The following is a 17,544-nucleotide window of genomic DNA, read 5'->3' on the forward strand; positions in this document are numbered from 1 at the left end:
TTGATTTTTTCTCACAAATCAGAATAACGAAACGGAAAGAATAGTAAACTTTTCCGAGCATAGCATGGCTACAAGAAACAGTAATTTTTACACGCGCACAAGACATAAAACCAACAACACAGAAAGCACGATGAATTGTTTCAAACTAGTGATTCACACGAATTAGTTGAAACAGCGTGCATCGCGTATATGCTTACTCCACAGAATTCGTGTGTCCTTGGGAACCACGTATGGAAAAGCATAGACTCAAGCAAACTCATCAATCCAATGAAAGTCAGCACTTCACTGTGTCAGTAGATTTTGCTGACAGCCCAGAATTGCTGTGTGTATGACACAGTTTGGGCTGAAGAATATAACAAAGCTCACAAAGCATAAATAAAGAAGCGCATTCATGTTAGGAAGCTAGAATTGTTGGCTCAGGAATACTCGATTCTTCTCGTTTCAAACTATTCTTTATTAACAATAATAACAAATCAAAAGTGAGAAATAATAACATTAATATTAACAACACTAACATTTTGCACAAATGTCAATAATGCATAAACTTATGCTTTATTTTAATAAGTAAATCACTAATAAATAAATAAGAATGTAGCAGTGAACATTAATTATTCTGCAACGACACATCCCACATTGCTAAAACTAATATTTCGTTCAATTCCGTTACTTTTATCCCAAGAAAGCTAATGCTCTCTTACCCCATGTTCTCCTCCAATCCCCAAGTCATGTTGCGTCATATTTATCCATTGCCTTATTCGTTATTCTAACGCTCAGTATAATCCTCGTCTACTGTATTACAAAATCAGAACTTGTAGAAAACCCATTCGAAAGGTTAACGACTACGAAATTCCAACTATAAGTGCACCTTTGCCGTCGTTATCTCGCCCATTAGTACGACCTCCCCCTCCGCCCCAAACAATCTCTATGGCAGTCCCCAGAAATCAAGCTCCCCCAATCCCATCAGCAGCTCCGCAAATTCCAACCCTCAAAGTGAAACGCACTCCTCCCCCACAGTCTATCTACTCGCAAGAATATATTTCCCACACTCTCCTTCTATAATCACCCCAACTCTCGGCTAAGGGACAGACGTCATTCCATCCGGAAGCAGCCCAAAGGAGTACCAACATCTTCGACGCCAGGACTCTAACCTCCCCCGCCACCCTGTGTTTCAATAAGTGCATCGAAACGGAGCTACGTGTCGTCACCCTTGGCGACACACTTAAGGGTATCTAATGCCACACCATGGCATACAAACACCAGTGTTTAAGTGCTCAAAACAAACTGTATAAAAGTGCTTCAAAACAAACAGTGTATAAGTGCTTCGATTCACAGTGTGTAAACGACAAAAGAAAATAAAAATCACAAGTCGTTATTTATTTATGCAATTAAGCTGTAAACAATTATTTTCGGTTTAACGACTTCAACCTCATGACATGCAGTTTAAACAATTGACAGTATTCTAAACAAATAATACTGCAAAACTTATGTAAAAAATATTTTATTCATGGATTAGGATATTAATAATAAGGTAAACCAAGAAAAAACAAAACACAAAGATAATCAGTGCACAAGGTCAGGAACACTACTAGTACATGGACACTGCCAACAAAAACAAACAAAAAAAACAGTAACTTCTTGGGTGTATATCTGTCTTCTCGCTTATGTACAAACGAATGCATGAACACTGCCATATAAGCTATAATTTCTTTTGTGCATATCAACAGGTGAAGGGATAATCAATTATGTAATTCATCGGTCAACGGGTACCTTACTTCATAATATTATGTAATTTTTTTTTTGGGGTCAAATAAACTAAGCTCATATGATCTTTCTCAAGGTGATGGGTAACCACAAGCCTGTGGATACTCTACGAGCAGGGGAATGTGGAACGATTCAAGGGAGACTCTGTAAAAAAAGGTAAAATCTCTCGTAAGACATCAGTGCTCGGTCAAGCGACAATTTACAACACAACATAGCATTCCACAAATAGCGGAAACACATGACGTCAGGAGACACGGCATTCTTCGATACTACCGGGTTCAAGCCCGCCATCGGCTGGCAAATACGGAAGTGCTGTCCAAGCAGCTAGGAAGTATTTGCCAGCAGCTTAAAAGACCTAAGCACCAGAATTCGGGTCTCAGTCGCTCAGAGGGCTCAGTGGGCTCAGTCGGCTCAGTCAAGTCTCAGAATTCAAGGACCTCCAGAAGAACCCCAGGCGAAGACCTCGACACCTTCCAGGTCTCAGCCCGGCTCGGGAAACCGAGACGAAGCTTCCGCCTAAGGCAACCGCAGTACATTCGCGAGTTGACTATCTTCGGCACCATGGCCTGCAACTTGTAGCCGTCGGTCAGACCATCGTCCCGGCGCCTTTTCTAAGGCCGATACTCCAAGACCAACGTGTGCTTCGTCGCCAGCCACGGGTAAGAAGACCGTGGGCCGTCGAACTCAGGACTCCGTGCTCTGTCGCCTGACGTCCACACGCAACCGCTTGGCCGAGAGGTAAGATGTACGTCGTCTACATCCCTTGACATCATTCCACTCCCTGCCAGAAGCCTGTCAGTGAGATTGTATGGGGACCATAACCGTAACCTAGCTCTACCATCTGACCCCTAAAGCGTTCACAGTAACGATCCCCGTAGTTTTAGTAATTGAAACCAGTGAACGCATCAATATATATATATATGTTTATTATAAACTTATCGTAAGAACGTCTGTTAGCACACTAGTCTTTAACCTTTATCACTTAAGTGCATTTACATTTACCATACACGTGCATTCACCACTTCTGGATTCAAAAGGGGGGAAGGGACCATTCAATTTATTCCTCGCAGTGAGGCGCCAGGGGGAGTTTAGGGACCTAATTTTATTTAGGGTGCTGTTCGCTGCTGACGTCACGGACTCCCCTGTAAGAGAAAGTAGTATGTGCGCGGTGCCCCCAACCACAGCTAGGAACTGGCCGTAGCCAGCCGGCACCTCCGACAAGCGGGCGCTGGGTAAAGGATTTAAGGATGCCGCGACACCCCCGGCGTTAGCTAGGAATCGGCAAGCCGACCGGTGTCTCCTGTACAAGGGCGGCAGGTTAGGAAGGAGGTCTAGGTGCTCCTAGACAAGCCAGGCAGGTAGAACCTGGCACCTAGACCGGGTAGTTAGGTTGCTGCTAGGCTGAAGGAGGAAGAAATTCCTCCTTCCTTCTGGGATGGCTGCTAGGCTTCTGGCTGGATGGCCGGGTTTTCCCAGGATGTTTGCCAGTTGACATCCGGGAGCCAACTGAGCTCCGGTCTCGCTGCGCTAGGTTTTATAGTCGCGGTGGCGCATGGGTGGTGAAAATTTTAACTACAAGTACGCGTTGCTAACTCATTTTTTTACATATTGCAAACTTAGTACTGAGGAATATCAAGGTTTTGACATTGAGAAATCACTAGTGGGAAAATCACTAGATGCACGTGACAATATAAACTAAAACTGTGTGCATTCAGACAATACAATTAATAATGAGCCTCGCAGGACTCTGCTATTCTAAACAACACGTTGAACAATGTAAATGACAATAATTGATAACATTAAAAAGAATATAGCGACCACGCAGGGTCTAATGAGTGAAGCTATTAAACATAGAGGTGGAACCGTTAACGTTTACAGAATACATTTAAACTAAAAGCGTACGCCTCGCAGGGACATTCCGCTTAACTCTTTCATCCGATTAAAAAGAATATAGCGACCACGCAATGTCTAATAATAATTAAATGGCGACCAAGCAGGGTCGTTACACCTACAAAACTGTTACATTAAAATTTGGTCACCTTGGTGTGGTAGTGATTGTGAATTCTCGTTATTAATTAGAACAAATTAAAAATTGTTATTTTAGATACATTGAATTATTTGAAGATGACAGCTATGTAAAAAAATGTGATAGAATAAAGAAAGTGGTACATCAAATTACCCACGGAGTGGTTATCAGAGTGCGCTATGATGCTTGGGTCCCGGGTTCGAATCTCGGTCTGGGCATGGGTGTTTTTGTGAATGTCCATTCATCACTTTCATCATATCATCATTAGCCAAAAGTGAAGAAAAGCGAAATATTTTTCCATCATCGAGTCCCTCTCGATACGCCAAATAACAAAGGTACTTCGGTAACAGAGGCGCCTGCAAGGAGGGCACCAATAATTTGCCCTCTTTGAAACACTGTCAGCTCGGACATGATTCAGCATCAACTGCACTGCACGCTGTCGACTCCTATCAGTCCGACGGAGTCTTATCTCACAACGCAAAACCAAAGTATGTCGCACTGCGTCCGATTTCAAGTGGAAAAATTGCGTTGATATCACCCGTTCCGATGCCGTCGTGTTTCCACAATTTTGTTCATTCCCTGTATGGTGGTATGTTTGTCGGGGCCGGTCGTTGATTTGGATTTCAGCTTCTTAGTGGCATCTTCTACTTCGCTTACGCTAATGTTGCGAAAAGTGAAAATATCAAGTTGTTTGTTAGTCATTTCTATTTTTAGATTATTTACGTCATATTTAGCTCTTTCGGCTGCGTACACAGAATGAAAGTAAGTTGCAAAGTCTTCCGTGATGTCATTTTCGTGGGTCAATATGTCTGTACCGACTTTAATAGCTTCGCAGTTTAGGTGGGACTTTTTGCTTTTGATATAGGACCAGAATCGTGAAGGGTCCACACTTTTCGGGTTCTCAGGCGGTTTTATGTAATTAGTTTAAGCTACAGTTATATTCTTTCTTAACCTGTGCGCGAAGCTCAAGGAATTTCTCAAGATGGTATTCTTTGTTTGTAATACTTTTCTTCCATTTTAACCAGTGGTAAGATTTAGCTTTAATTTTTTTCACTATACCAAGCCAAAACTTTGCTGGTTTAGTTGAGTTCTGTAACCTTTTAAGGGAACGCCTCATCAAATATGTCATAAATTAGTCCGTAGAAAATATCATTTACATTATCGGCGTTATTTATTAGCGTCTAATCCTTTTGTGATACCAAACTGTAGAGTTTTGAATAGTCTCCTTTTTTAAAGTTGTAGGTGGGAGAGTTTTGTTTTGATTTATTGGACTTTATGGAAAGACATTTGGTCTCGGTTATTATCGAGTGGTGATGGCTGTCCTCCGGTAGGAGAGGGTGCCGATCTCAGCTTACATCTATATTATTCACATTCGTTAATATAAGGTCTAGTAGCCCATTGTTTACATTTTGAATATTGTTTACGTTTCTGAGAGCATGGTATGACATAAAAAGTTCTAGATCGTGGCACACTGGCGTGTCAACATGTACATTCATGTTCAAAAATTAACTAATATTTGCTTTCTCTATTTTTTTGTGAATATTTAAAATCTTCCCGTTTGACTGCCTCACCCTGATATGATCCACATTTTTATGTGATGTCACCAGTAGAAGATATCTCACTAATGAATTTATTTTTGTAAAGGAAAGCGTAATTTCTTTGTTATTATATGTAATAATGCACCTTGTTTGTAATATATATCTTTTGTTTATAGTTTATTGTATTTTATGCTACATTATAGGTAATTTAATGTATCTTTGTTTGCAAGAGTGCACTATACGAATTTGTATTTCTAAAGATGTATAGATGTCAGTTTTGTTGATAGTATCCTTTTGTAGATAGTGAATGATTCATCTGTACTTTAATCTGTGTTCTCGAAAATAGTATAAAAGCGAGGATGTCGCGTAAGAATCATCACACTTTTTCTCCACGGATTGACGAAGCTTTCAAACTTAAGAAGAACTCCTCGGTGTTATGCATACATCTTGATATGGAGGTTCGGGGCGCAAGCTAGGCCTATGTGAACATAGGTACGCCGATAGCCATGCATTATATGCACAATACTGCAACCATTCTACGTCAAATAGTAAAGTTAGCCTAAAGATTAATTTGGAAATAAAAGGCTAAAGAGCAAATATTGGCTCAGTTATCATTGCATATCTCTTGGTGTGGTAGTTCGGGGCGCAAGCTAGGTCTATGTGATCATAGGCTTGCCGATAGCCACGCATTGAGTTTTATGCGTTTTAATTGAGTCAATTCATCGACAAAGCGAAATACTCGCCTTCGTCTCAAGTATAGTTGCATTATAATTGCAATAAATAAAGAATTAAACTTTTCAGTTTATACATACGGCAGTAATCTGGTTTTATTTCTCTGTGCTGTGAATATTGTCTTTGCCTAACACTATCCCTGTATCTGAGAGGAGTCTGTGTACTTCACCGAGTCTCATCGTTCACCGCTGAGTATTATTAAGTTAATATTAATAGTAAAATAATACGACGCGTGAAGTAATTGTGCTTAGAACGTGTCAAGTGGCAGCTCAACGTGTTGGCTCGATTTTGTAGTATACAAGGGCAAGACAATTGTTTAAAGTTGAGATTCATTGTGCAAGAGCACTAAACTTTTATATTTGTAGAAAAGCACAGAACTACTTCGTTCGAAATGGAAAGAAAACATTTGCGTAGCGCAAATAAAAATCTTGCTTCAAATTCAGAGCTTAATGTTCCCGATTGTTGTCGGAACATTGATAAAGATAAAACCACATTTGTGTGCAAGAAATGTACAAAGCTTCTACATTATGAATGTTGTGGCTTAGATGTTCGATCTGAAAGCCACGAAGCTACCGATTTCGTTTGTAAAGAATGTGAATCATTGTCTACAACTATTACATCTGATCCATTAAATATGTTTGAAGCTTTAAAAACCATGATTGAAGGAATTAGCAAGCAGCAAGTTGAAAGTATGGAAACATTACAGGCTGATATTAGCAAACAGTCTGAAGCACTGAAAGCTGATATCTGCAAACAGTCTGAAACACTGCAGGCTGATGTTAAACAGCAAGCTGATTCCATTACCAGCTTGAAAGCTGATATCTGCAAACAGCCTGAAACATTGCAGGCTGATATGTGTAAACAGTCTGAAGCACTGAAGGCTGATATCTGTAGACAATCTGACATATTGAAGGAAGATATCCTCAGAGAATGTGCGTTGATATCGGTAAGCAGCACGATGAATCTATGAAAGCTTTAAGAGCTGAAATAGGCGAGATGGCCTGTGAAATACAAAAACTAAAGTCTGAGAACGAGAATACTAGGGCCCGATTCTCTGAAGAAATTCGGCAGGCTAGAGAGATGGACTTTGATGAGTTCCGGCGTAGCTTGGTAGCCGATGTTAATAAAGCCACGGAAAGTGTTCGCATCGATGTAGAGGATATTAATTCGAGATTCACTGAGGAGTGCAATAAGATTATTGAAAAACAGCTGACGATGGAACAGATATTGGCCGAGGCGGAGACTGACAAAATACAGTTCCGGGCTGAGGTCCAAGAAAATATTAGTCAGATTTCAGTAATTGTGTCTCAAAGAAGCAAGGACGTTGAGGAAATAAAAACTCAAGTAGAACAACTTACGAATCAGTTAGAGACCATGCACGTTACCCGCCAAACAGAAACAGAAACTGGATCTCGAACAGCTGGTCATCCGTCTGCAGTTGCTGAGAGTGCGCGTTGCCAACCATGAACATTCAACTAAATGAAGCGATGGACAGAGCCGGTGGAGAGAGAACTAGAGAAGACAAACAAGTCTGTCGCCCACGAGTTACTGCTGATTCAAGAGCTAATGAAGTGGCGTCTGCTGTTCCACCTACCTTTAGTCTTTCAGGCGATGACAGAGGTTACAGAGAGCGTGAATCTCGCAGGGCCCGACACAGTCTTTATGAAGAAAGGACAAAGAGGAAACGTCTAGAAAGGAAGAAATATCGCAGTTCCTCCTCTTCCAGCACCAGCTCTGACTCTCAGTATCAAGCAAAAATCAGGAAGCGAACACGAAGGCATGGAAATTCAAGGAGCGGGCCAGATGAGTCGCCGCCAACAACTCAGCGATCAGCAATGACTGGAACTCCAAGGATGGCAGACCTTAATTCCTTGTCGAAGTTCAAGGGAGACCTGAAAGCCCAGAATGCTGAGCAATACTTAAAAGAACTTAATATCAATTTTGATTTAATGCAGATTCCATACGAATACCGATTAAAAATTATTCCTCGGCTTTTCAAGGGCCAGGCTGAGCATTGGTTTCGAGCAAACCCGTTAGAGTTCAAGTCCTATTCTGATTTCTGCCGTCGTTTTCGCAAACAATATGCTTCAGAAGATGCCAAAGAGAGGCAGCTGACAGCAGTGAGATCTCGCCGATACTTAAAGCAGTCCGGTATGAGCATGGAGGAATATGCCTGGTCTATTTACTCAGCCTACCGCAATCTGTCTGCCCATTACATAGAATCTGAGATTGTGAATTTAATCATCTCCCAGCTTCCATATAGAGCTCGAAGTCTGAGTCTAGCTAATTCTCCTCAAACTGTACGGCAGCTAGCAGACTTTATGAAAAGGTTCGAGGTGCTTGAAGAGCAGGACAGTTGGAAGTCTGTGTGGAATAGGGAAGGTGCAGGCCAGGGAAATGCTCCCAGACAAAATAGAATTGGAAACCAACAACCCAGAGTCAGACAAGTTATGCAGAACCAGAGGAATGGATATTCCAATTACAACAGACGACTTAATCCTCCTAGAAGGGATGGCAGGAACAACTACGCACGTGGGCCGCGTCGTTCCAGATCTGATCCAGAAGACCAATCCCGTGACTCTTCACGTAACGCCTCTGAACCCAGTAATTTCAGAGCGACGGCGCCTCCGTTTGAACCTTCTGCTTTACGTTTGACGAACGAGCAACGTCAAAGCGTCGACATAACCAGAGACTTTTGTTGGGCACCATCGACTAGTGCTAATCCGAGTGGTATGCAGTCGGATTTAGCCAGTCGCCCAACGTGAATTCTTCGTTCCCGATCACGGTTGGGCTAAAATCTTGGACTTCTCTGGGAACCGATGACAGCGATATAAATAGTGAAGATAATCATCTTTTTGTTGTGCTGACTCTCAATGAGGGAGAACAAAGTGTAGATAGAACACTACAACAGGCAGGCAGAAAGGAAAATTTACCCAGGGCTCCGTTAATTAAAGCAACTGTAACCGGCGTCGATTTTATTTGTGTTCTGGACACTGGCAGCGAATGTAATCTCATGAGCTACGCCATTTGGAATAAGATTAAAGAGAAGCTGCCATCATTGCAGTTACAAACATGTCCAGATGTTAGGCTGACTGATTTCACTGGGAGAAACAAAACTAGAGTTGTAGGATGTAGACAAGTATATCTGGAGATTGCTGGAAGAAATTTATTGGAGGACATGTTTGTCTTGAAGGGTCTCGAAGCTGACTTTATTTTGGGCTACCCATTCCTCAGGAAATATGAAGCAGGAATTGACCTACAGCGCGAGAAGTTATCCCTCACCGTAGACGGAGTTCCGGTAGAGCAGGACCTCGTGAATAATGGATCTTCGAAAGGGACGTATGTAAGAAGTGTCCGTGGAGATTCCCATGTCGATCAGTGGACGGCTAGTCCTGACGACATTCTGCAGAACGTCAATGCGAATGAGATTTTATGCGAAAGGGGTAGAAGCCAATTGAAAGAAGTCTTATTGAAGCATAGATATGTATTTTCCGAGAGACCAGATACTATTAAAAACTTCCAGTGTGAGATTGAACTCAGCACACAGAACCTGTGTATCGATATCCATATCCCATACCAAAAGCCTAAAGAAAACTTCTGGTAGATGATTTGGAAAAGTGGCAACAATGAGATGTTATTATGCCTTGATATTCTTCTAGTATGAGCCCCTTAATTGTTAGTAAGCCTGATGGTAACATACGCCTGCAGTCATTTGGTTAATTAATTATTCTATTTCTGAAACAACTGGATATTCACCTGCTGAACTATTCTTCAATCATCCTATACCCAGAGAGATCTTAACACATTTCAATTGGCCCGAACGGGAAGAAGCCCAACCGGATTGGAAGTCCAAATTATTCTTAGCCCAAGTCACGGAGAAGAAGAAGCTGTCGAAGAATTTAAAACAGAAGGGAAACGCCAAGACAGTGACAGTTGGAGACTTCGTGATGGTTAAAAACCATTCCTTAAGCTCGTCACTAGATAGGACCATTCAAAAGTAATTTATGTTGTGGATAGGACCTTATCTAGTGGACAAAGTGGAAAATAATGTTGTAACATTGCTAACTCCAAGGACTAAAGAATTATATGATAAGGTTAACTTGGATAACCTAAAACTGGTGCGTTTTTCGGAGGATAAAAAGAAAGAGTTTGTACTTTAAAACTGATTTGCTCCAGGTAGATAACTTCCTTCCTGAAACTTAGTTTCCGAAAGGAAGGGGCAGATGATATGATCCACATTTTTATGTGACGTCACCAGTAGAAGATATGTCACTAATGTATTTATTTTTGTAAAAGAAAGCGTAATTTCTTTGTTATTATATGTAATAATGCACCTTGTTTGTAATATATATCTTTTGTTTATCGTTTATTGTATTTTATGCTACATTATAGGTAATTTAATGTATCTTTGTTTGCAAGAGTGCACTATACGAATTTGTATTTCTAAAGATGTATAGATGTCAGTTTTGTTGATAGTATCCTTTTGTAGATAGTGAGTGATTCATCTGTACTTTAATCTGTGTTCTCGAAAATAGTATAAAAGCGAGGATGTCGCGTAAGAATCATCACACTTTTTCGCCACGGATCGACGAAGCTTTTAAACTTAAAAAGAACTCCTCGGTGTTGTGCATACATCTTGGTATGGTAGTTCGGGGCGCAAGCTAGGCCTATGTGAACATAGGTACGCCGATAGCCATGCATTATATGCACAATACTGCAACCATTCTACGTCAAATAGTAAAGTTAGCCTAAAGATTAATTTGGAAATAAAAGGCTAAAGAGCAAATATTGGCTCAGTTATCATTGCATATCTCTTGGTGTGGTAGTTCGGGGCGCAAGCTAGGTCTATGTGATCATAGGCTTGCCGATAGCCACGCATTGAGTTTTATGCGTTTTAATTGAGTCAATTCATCGACAAAGCGAAATACTAGCCTTCGTCTCAAGTATAGTTGCATTATAATTGCAATAAATAAAGAATAAAACTTTTCAGTTTATACATACGGCAGTAATGTGGTTTTATTTCTTTGTGCTGTGAATATTGTCTTTGCCTAACACTATCCCTGTATCTGAGAGGAGTCTGTGTACTTCACCGAGTCTCATCGTTCACTGCTGAGTATTATTAAGTTAATATTAATAGTAAAATAATACGACGCGTGATGTAATTGTGCTTAGAACGTGTCAACCCTACTTCTATTTATACATCAAAACTCTGTGCAATATGTTTCATGCTAAAGACCATTACAACCAAGTATGAGGTACTATACTCTGTCCAGCCAATATGTGGAGCAAGCAAACAAAAGTAAGCCTTTTCCCAAGAGGGGCTGGGACAATGAAAACTTGAGAGGAAACGGAATTGCGTGGAGGGGGAAGAGGAACTGTAGTAAGCAGCTGTTTCCATCAGCATGTACTGCTTTGTTCCACCCACTCGTTTCTCCTCTTTTCTATTGTTATGCGTGGAATTGCTCCTGAGATTCCCTTGATAGAGTATAGGTGTTTGGTGTTGAATGGGAGACCTTGCCTGTACTACATTATATAAATGTAGGATTTCAATCGAAGACCTGATCGAAAAGGGAACCATTGTAATGAGAAATTCATTACACAATATTTTGTAAAACGAATTTCAATATTTTGGTATCATCAATTACAATTAATGATTTTCCTTTCAAATAATAAAAAAAATAATAAAATTTAAATTACTTCTAATTTCAGAAATCAAATTGGGATGTATAAAAATTGTATTTCTCTTAAAAATTGTATTTAAGGTAAATCTATAAATAAGAAAATAGTATTTTAAGGGTTCAGTTCCTCTAAGGGCTTCTAACCTTAACAAATATAAAATTAGTACTATTATAAATAAAGTGTCGGGCGTTACCCCCACACCCCCTATATGCCTTCATGGCGTGGTGCTATGTACAGGGGAAAACTTTACCTTTTTTATTTTTTTTTATTATAAATAATAGTATTCCAGGTTTATTAAGACTTCTAACTCGTAGCTATTAGTATAAAGTATTTAAGTAAGTTTATTCTACAAAAATAATATTTTTATTTTTCAAAAATAGATTTATTGATATATTACGAAAGTTTACAATATTTGGAGCATTTCTGAAAAATCCTGAAGTTGACAGGAGTCCAGCATTCACGACATACATCAAATCAAAAATATCCAATATGGCGGATTTTTTTTCAAGATACCGGCCATCAACACACAAATGACGATTGGCTACTCGACTGAGCATGTCTTAAGTGGTATAACAATTGATTCTACCAAGTATCTTGCTTTTATCGAAAGTCCATAATTCCGGACTTAAATGCCTGAGTGTGGTAAATACATATTGTTTTGGTGATTTCCTATATTTACAGACACGTTTTGTGGCACATCGTTCAGTAAAGCATATTGAAACTTATATGGTTTTATAGCTTATATATTAGTCTAATAATTTTATTCGAAACAATTTCTTGCCATTTAATTTGTTCAAAGGTCACAAGACAAAACATTTAGAAAAAAAATATTTTAAATATTATTTTTTAAATTACAGCAAATCCACCAACCTTTTCAAAACATTTAACCGGACCTTTTTCGAGCCCACTTAATGTCGATTAAATCTAAAAAAAGATTACCTGTCTACGACCATTGTTTACGGATATACAGGCCAGTTAGTGAGAGTCTGTGATATTGATGTTTGGAGGGGCGCCTGGGGGAAGGCGCCGCAAGGAGGGTTTGGACCATTTTCGATTTTTCACTACTAGTAGCAAGTGACCAAAATTCAGCTTTCACGGAATTATTCCCGACATGGTCCACTGTTTGTCCTTCATTGACTGGGCTATCAGCTGTTTCCATGTTTAGCCTGTTGTGCAACACTGTCGTAAGCTAGTTGCTGATTCAGTGCCATGTGTTTGATTTCATCAAGAAAAGGAAAAGTGCGCACAGTGAAAGCACAGACTTAATATTTAACGTTGTGAAATTTTTGACAACAAGGAAAATTAGTGAAGTTAGCTACAAAGCGTGCAGCGAGTACACTAACCATTATGACTCGGAGGAAGGAAAATAATAATTCTTAATTACGAAGCAAACAGCGTGGACTGAGTAAATATTGTTTTATTTTATATGCATTTATTATTCTCTTTATTTGGTTTGCTATTGTTCGGCTAGTTGATCATTAGAGATAAACAGGTGCCAAATAGATTGATAGATAGATAAATTAGAATCGATTTTCTGGATGTTGCAATTGGATGCTTGTTTTATGTATGCAAATGTTGTTATTCTCCTTGTTCAGTAGTATCAGCGAGGCGACAGGAAGTCGTTACTAAATATTTTGCGAACGACAATAATATTGATATTGTACATAGATCGTTATGTGTTGAGTCAGGTCAAGTTAGAGAATGCTGAATAATCTTTAGCGAAATAACATCGCTCTCCTCGTGATCAATGGAAAAATCGCCGACCGGCACTGCAAGAAAACCGCTTTAATTATCATGAATTCTTTGCGGGGAAAACAGGGCCTGGGAATACTTCGTGTTACGACCCGGAGGCTCGGGCACGCACGGAAAATCGACCAGTCTGCTGCGAGTATTGTAGTGTCGTGATGTCTCCATAGGCGGTTGCAGAAACTCTGATTCAGAGTTAGGTGGTAGAGCAGCCCAAGGCTGAATCTCGCTCTGTAGTAAATAAAAATACTTTTCTATTCTATTTTATTCTATTAGGGAGGGCAAAAAAGCCTTGAAAGTTCAGTCGGGAATGAAGACCCTCATTTAATATCACTGTTTTAGTTTTATTGCATTGATGTATCTGCTGTGAAAGTGGGCGGTCAAGAGGCTTTGCTGTTCAGATGAAACGACCGAATAAAACGGATTATTTATTTCAAAACATGAATTATTCACATTTCAAAACCGTCTAACTCCTCTGCCGGACCCTACTATCAAGACTAATGAGGTTTGCGGGTAGATGTCTCAAACGCTCGAAAACAATATCATACGCTTAGATACCACCTTCACATCTCTCCCAAGGTAAGGGATAAGTGTTAATAATAGAAGTTTGAAGTTCTAAGTTCCAAAATTGTTATTAATTTTGAAGTAAGTTAAAAAAAGTAACATATTTACATGACCGAATTCAACATTGTGTTCAAAAAATGAACGTTAAGGCGAGGGGATGAATTTCTTCCTTCCGGAAAAGTTAACGCTATAGATATGAGGATGATGGACACCTGGAACTAATTTAGGCCTATAATGAGATAGCAATGAGTCCGTAATTTAAGAATTTAACCACACGGTGTTTTGCTATGGTGGATTGGTGTTTACATTTTGTATTCTGTGATTTGATTCAAGAAGATAGCAGATTATACCGATCTAATTCCACCACCACCACCATCATCATCTCATCATCATCATTATTATTATTATTATATTGTAGAATGTCACTTAGGGCTGGTTGCACCATCTCCGCTTAACGCTTCATCCCCCACATTAACACCATTTTGGGTTGTTCAATGTCTGCCTAACGTTACCTAGCACTTAAAGTCAGTGTAACGTAAGTGGCGGTCGGGGCTCCGCCTAACACATTAAGTGCCGGATAAACATGGAAAAGCAGTACACTGTGCAGCCAACAGATACGTGCAGTAACTAGTATAATCTGTGTTTGCAATTTTGCAGTTGATAAAATGGCAAAATCTCGATCAGCTGTTGCAAATTGCGAAAGTATGCTGCATTTTTTGCCTTACCAAATAACAGCAAAAAAGACAGATTTGTTAATTATCCCAGGAATGGCAATAAATAAAACAACGTTTATAAATATATGTGTAAAAATGAATATTAGATGGTAATTTTCGTGTGTGTTCCGAAAATGTTGTATATTGATATTAGCATTAGCAGTTTCACTGTAATTTCGTAAGTAGGATTTGAGTACATGCGGGTACGGATATATAAATAAAAACTACCGTTCCAGACTTCCATGTCAAAGTAGTGCTGTTTGCAAAATTGTATATTATGTGGTTCCAAATAAATGGATGTGCGTTTGCTGTAACAAATTTCTTCAACCAAACAACACAATACACGAAATGTACACCATACATCAGTTGCTCTTTCGCAATCCTAGTAACTTGTAGGTAATCTTTAAAATTTTAACACGCGTAATATTATTCGAGTCACTTCCGTCGCCATTGGTGTGAATGTAACATTGCAAATAAACAAGTAACGTGTTGTTTACGAATAATAACTGGCAAAGAATGCACGTATAATATTTAACAGTACTCTTACGGTGAAGTTCATACATATGCACAAGGAAAAATTGAAACGCCCTCCCTTGCCCGGGAAAAACAAATGCTACCACTACCTAGATAGAGGCGGCAAAATCTCCCTCGGACAAGCGAAATAGCGTTACGGTCCAGGTTGAGTTCGTGTGTAGGAACCGGTGACCAACAGTGCATAGTAATTAGCCGTATCGAATATATACTTTCAAATTACTACCTCTTTACCTGTAGCCGGAGAGCGGCTAGCTGCATACCTGAAAATCACGGGTAGCGACATGCGTACGAAATGATATAGCCCAAAATTAACATGAAAAAATAAAAAAAGTATATTCTATTCATAACAAAACAAGAATCAATTTACTACATCTCCCCCTTTTCACTCTCACTTTCACTCACAGAATCAATCCTTTCGGGGTCATCAACACAAAAAATGATACATGACATGTACAGGTTTTATGACGGCAAGCCTTAATTATTGCATTCTCAATTAATTTTACCTTAATTTTTGTCTAATCAGGTCATTTGTGATTTTGCTCCAGTGCTACTCAAATCCTAGCCAGCCCTTACTTAAGTTCACCTTTTTCAAAAGAAACTAGGTCGGCGCGGTGACAATACATTATTTGTCCAGCATAAACAAAGGCGTCTCAACGGCAATTACGCTCACGTGGGCGGACGTTTTCCTTTTACATGACCTCACGTGGTTCCAAACATAACAATAACCTCCGTTGAGTGACGCAAACATATACTCTCTAGCAGGCGGGACTTAAACACTTCGCCGCGACGAGCAATTCATATTACCAGGCAAATACTTTAACAAATAATCACATATGCGACCTGACGTAGCTAGCAGCGACACAGCGCTGACACATAAAAAATGAACAAACCTCAAGTAGATTAAACAATTAAGTGGCCGGCGCTTTATTCTTATAGTACGCACTTTAAACAAATACAAAGGAGCATAAACAACAACGAGTTTAAGATTATTAAAAAATATCACAACGAATAAGAAAAATTGACCTGATACAGATAAATTACAAATGACAAGCGCGACGGGAGTTTGGTATGAAGTTTCGAGTTGTGTGGGCGTTTTCAAAATGTTGACGAACTTCAAGGGCGTTCTCTAAATCAATCGGGCCGTCACGTGCTGACAATCACACAGATGAATACATTACCATCTCTCAGCTTCCGAGGTGCATCCTGGCGTCTTTATGGGCGATTGAAAACACATAGTATTCACACGAAAAGTTTCCTTGGTCGCGACGATGAAGATGCGAAGAGCATTCATACGTCTGGTTCCTCGGCTTCTCTCCCTCTCGGGATCGGTGAACATCTCCGTGGTCTGGGCGTCGGGACGTCAACATGGCGGCGTTCAACATATCTCCCTCTGTGGCGGCTGGTAGGCATCGTCGGCGCGTCGACAGGGCGGCGTTCGACGTCTCTCTCCCTCTCCGTGGCGGCTGGTAGGCATCATCGGGGCGTCAATAGGGCGGCGTTCGACGTCTCTCTCTCTCTCCGTGGCGGCTGGTAGGCATCATCGGCGTAGTCTCCTCTGACGTCGGGCGAATCGACGGTAACGCCCTCATCTCTCTTCTTCCTCTAGCCCGCCATAATTTCCGATGTTCCTCGTTTCACAAAAACTATAAACGGCGTCAGATTATCACGGAAACACAGTCTCGCTTCAACTTCCCCCAGCGGTTGAGGTAAGCGCACTCGTGTAGACTTACTGCCTATCACACACTGGTGTTTGCAAAACACAACAAAGACCACTGTATACGGAGAGGTGCTCTCGCTATAAGAATCGCGGCAAACTGTATACGGAGAGGTAGCTCGGAGGTGCTTTCGCTACGAGGATCGCGGTAAGACTGTGTATCGAAAAACCATGTCCTTCGTTTTATTTGGATTTTGAAAAAGGACGCTAGGCGCTCGTTGAAGGGACGCTTCCGGAGAGGTCATTCCACTTCGCTCTATTGTCTCCCAACTTGGACGGGCCGTGCTCAAAGTTCGGTTTCTGCGGATTAAGCTTCCGCATCGCTGTCGCCCATAGCTCAATTGCAATCGGTGCCCACAAACTGATAAATTACATCCGATTTGATCTGGCGTCCGTAATTGTTGCTTGATCGCGACGAAACTCCACACATCTGTCCTTGCACACATGCTGCTGCGCAGGTATAAGTTTCACATGAATCTGACCGCTGGAAACCGAGATATTTAAATGTTTGTCATTACGGTCGAATTTCCTAAGCTT

This window comes from Lepisma saccharinum, chromosome 8 (genome assembly GCF_977018435.1).
Source record: "Lepisma saccharinum chromosome 8, izLepSacc3.1, whole genome shotgun sequence".
NCBI lineage: Eukaryota > Metazoa > Arthropoda > Insecta > Zygentoma > Lepismatidae > Lepisma > Lepisma saccharinum.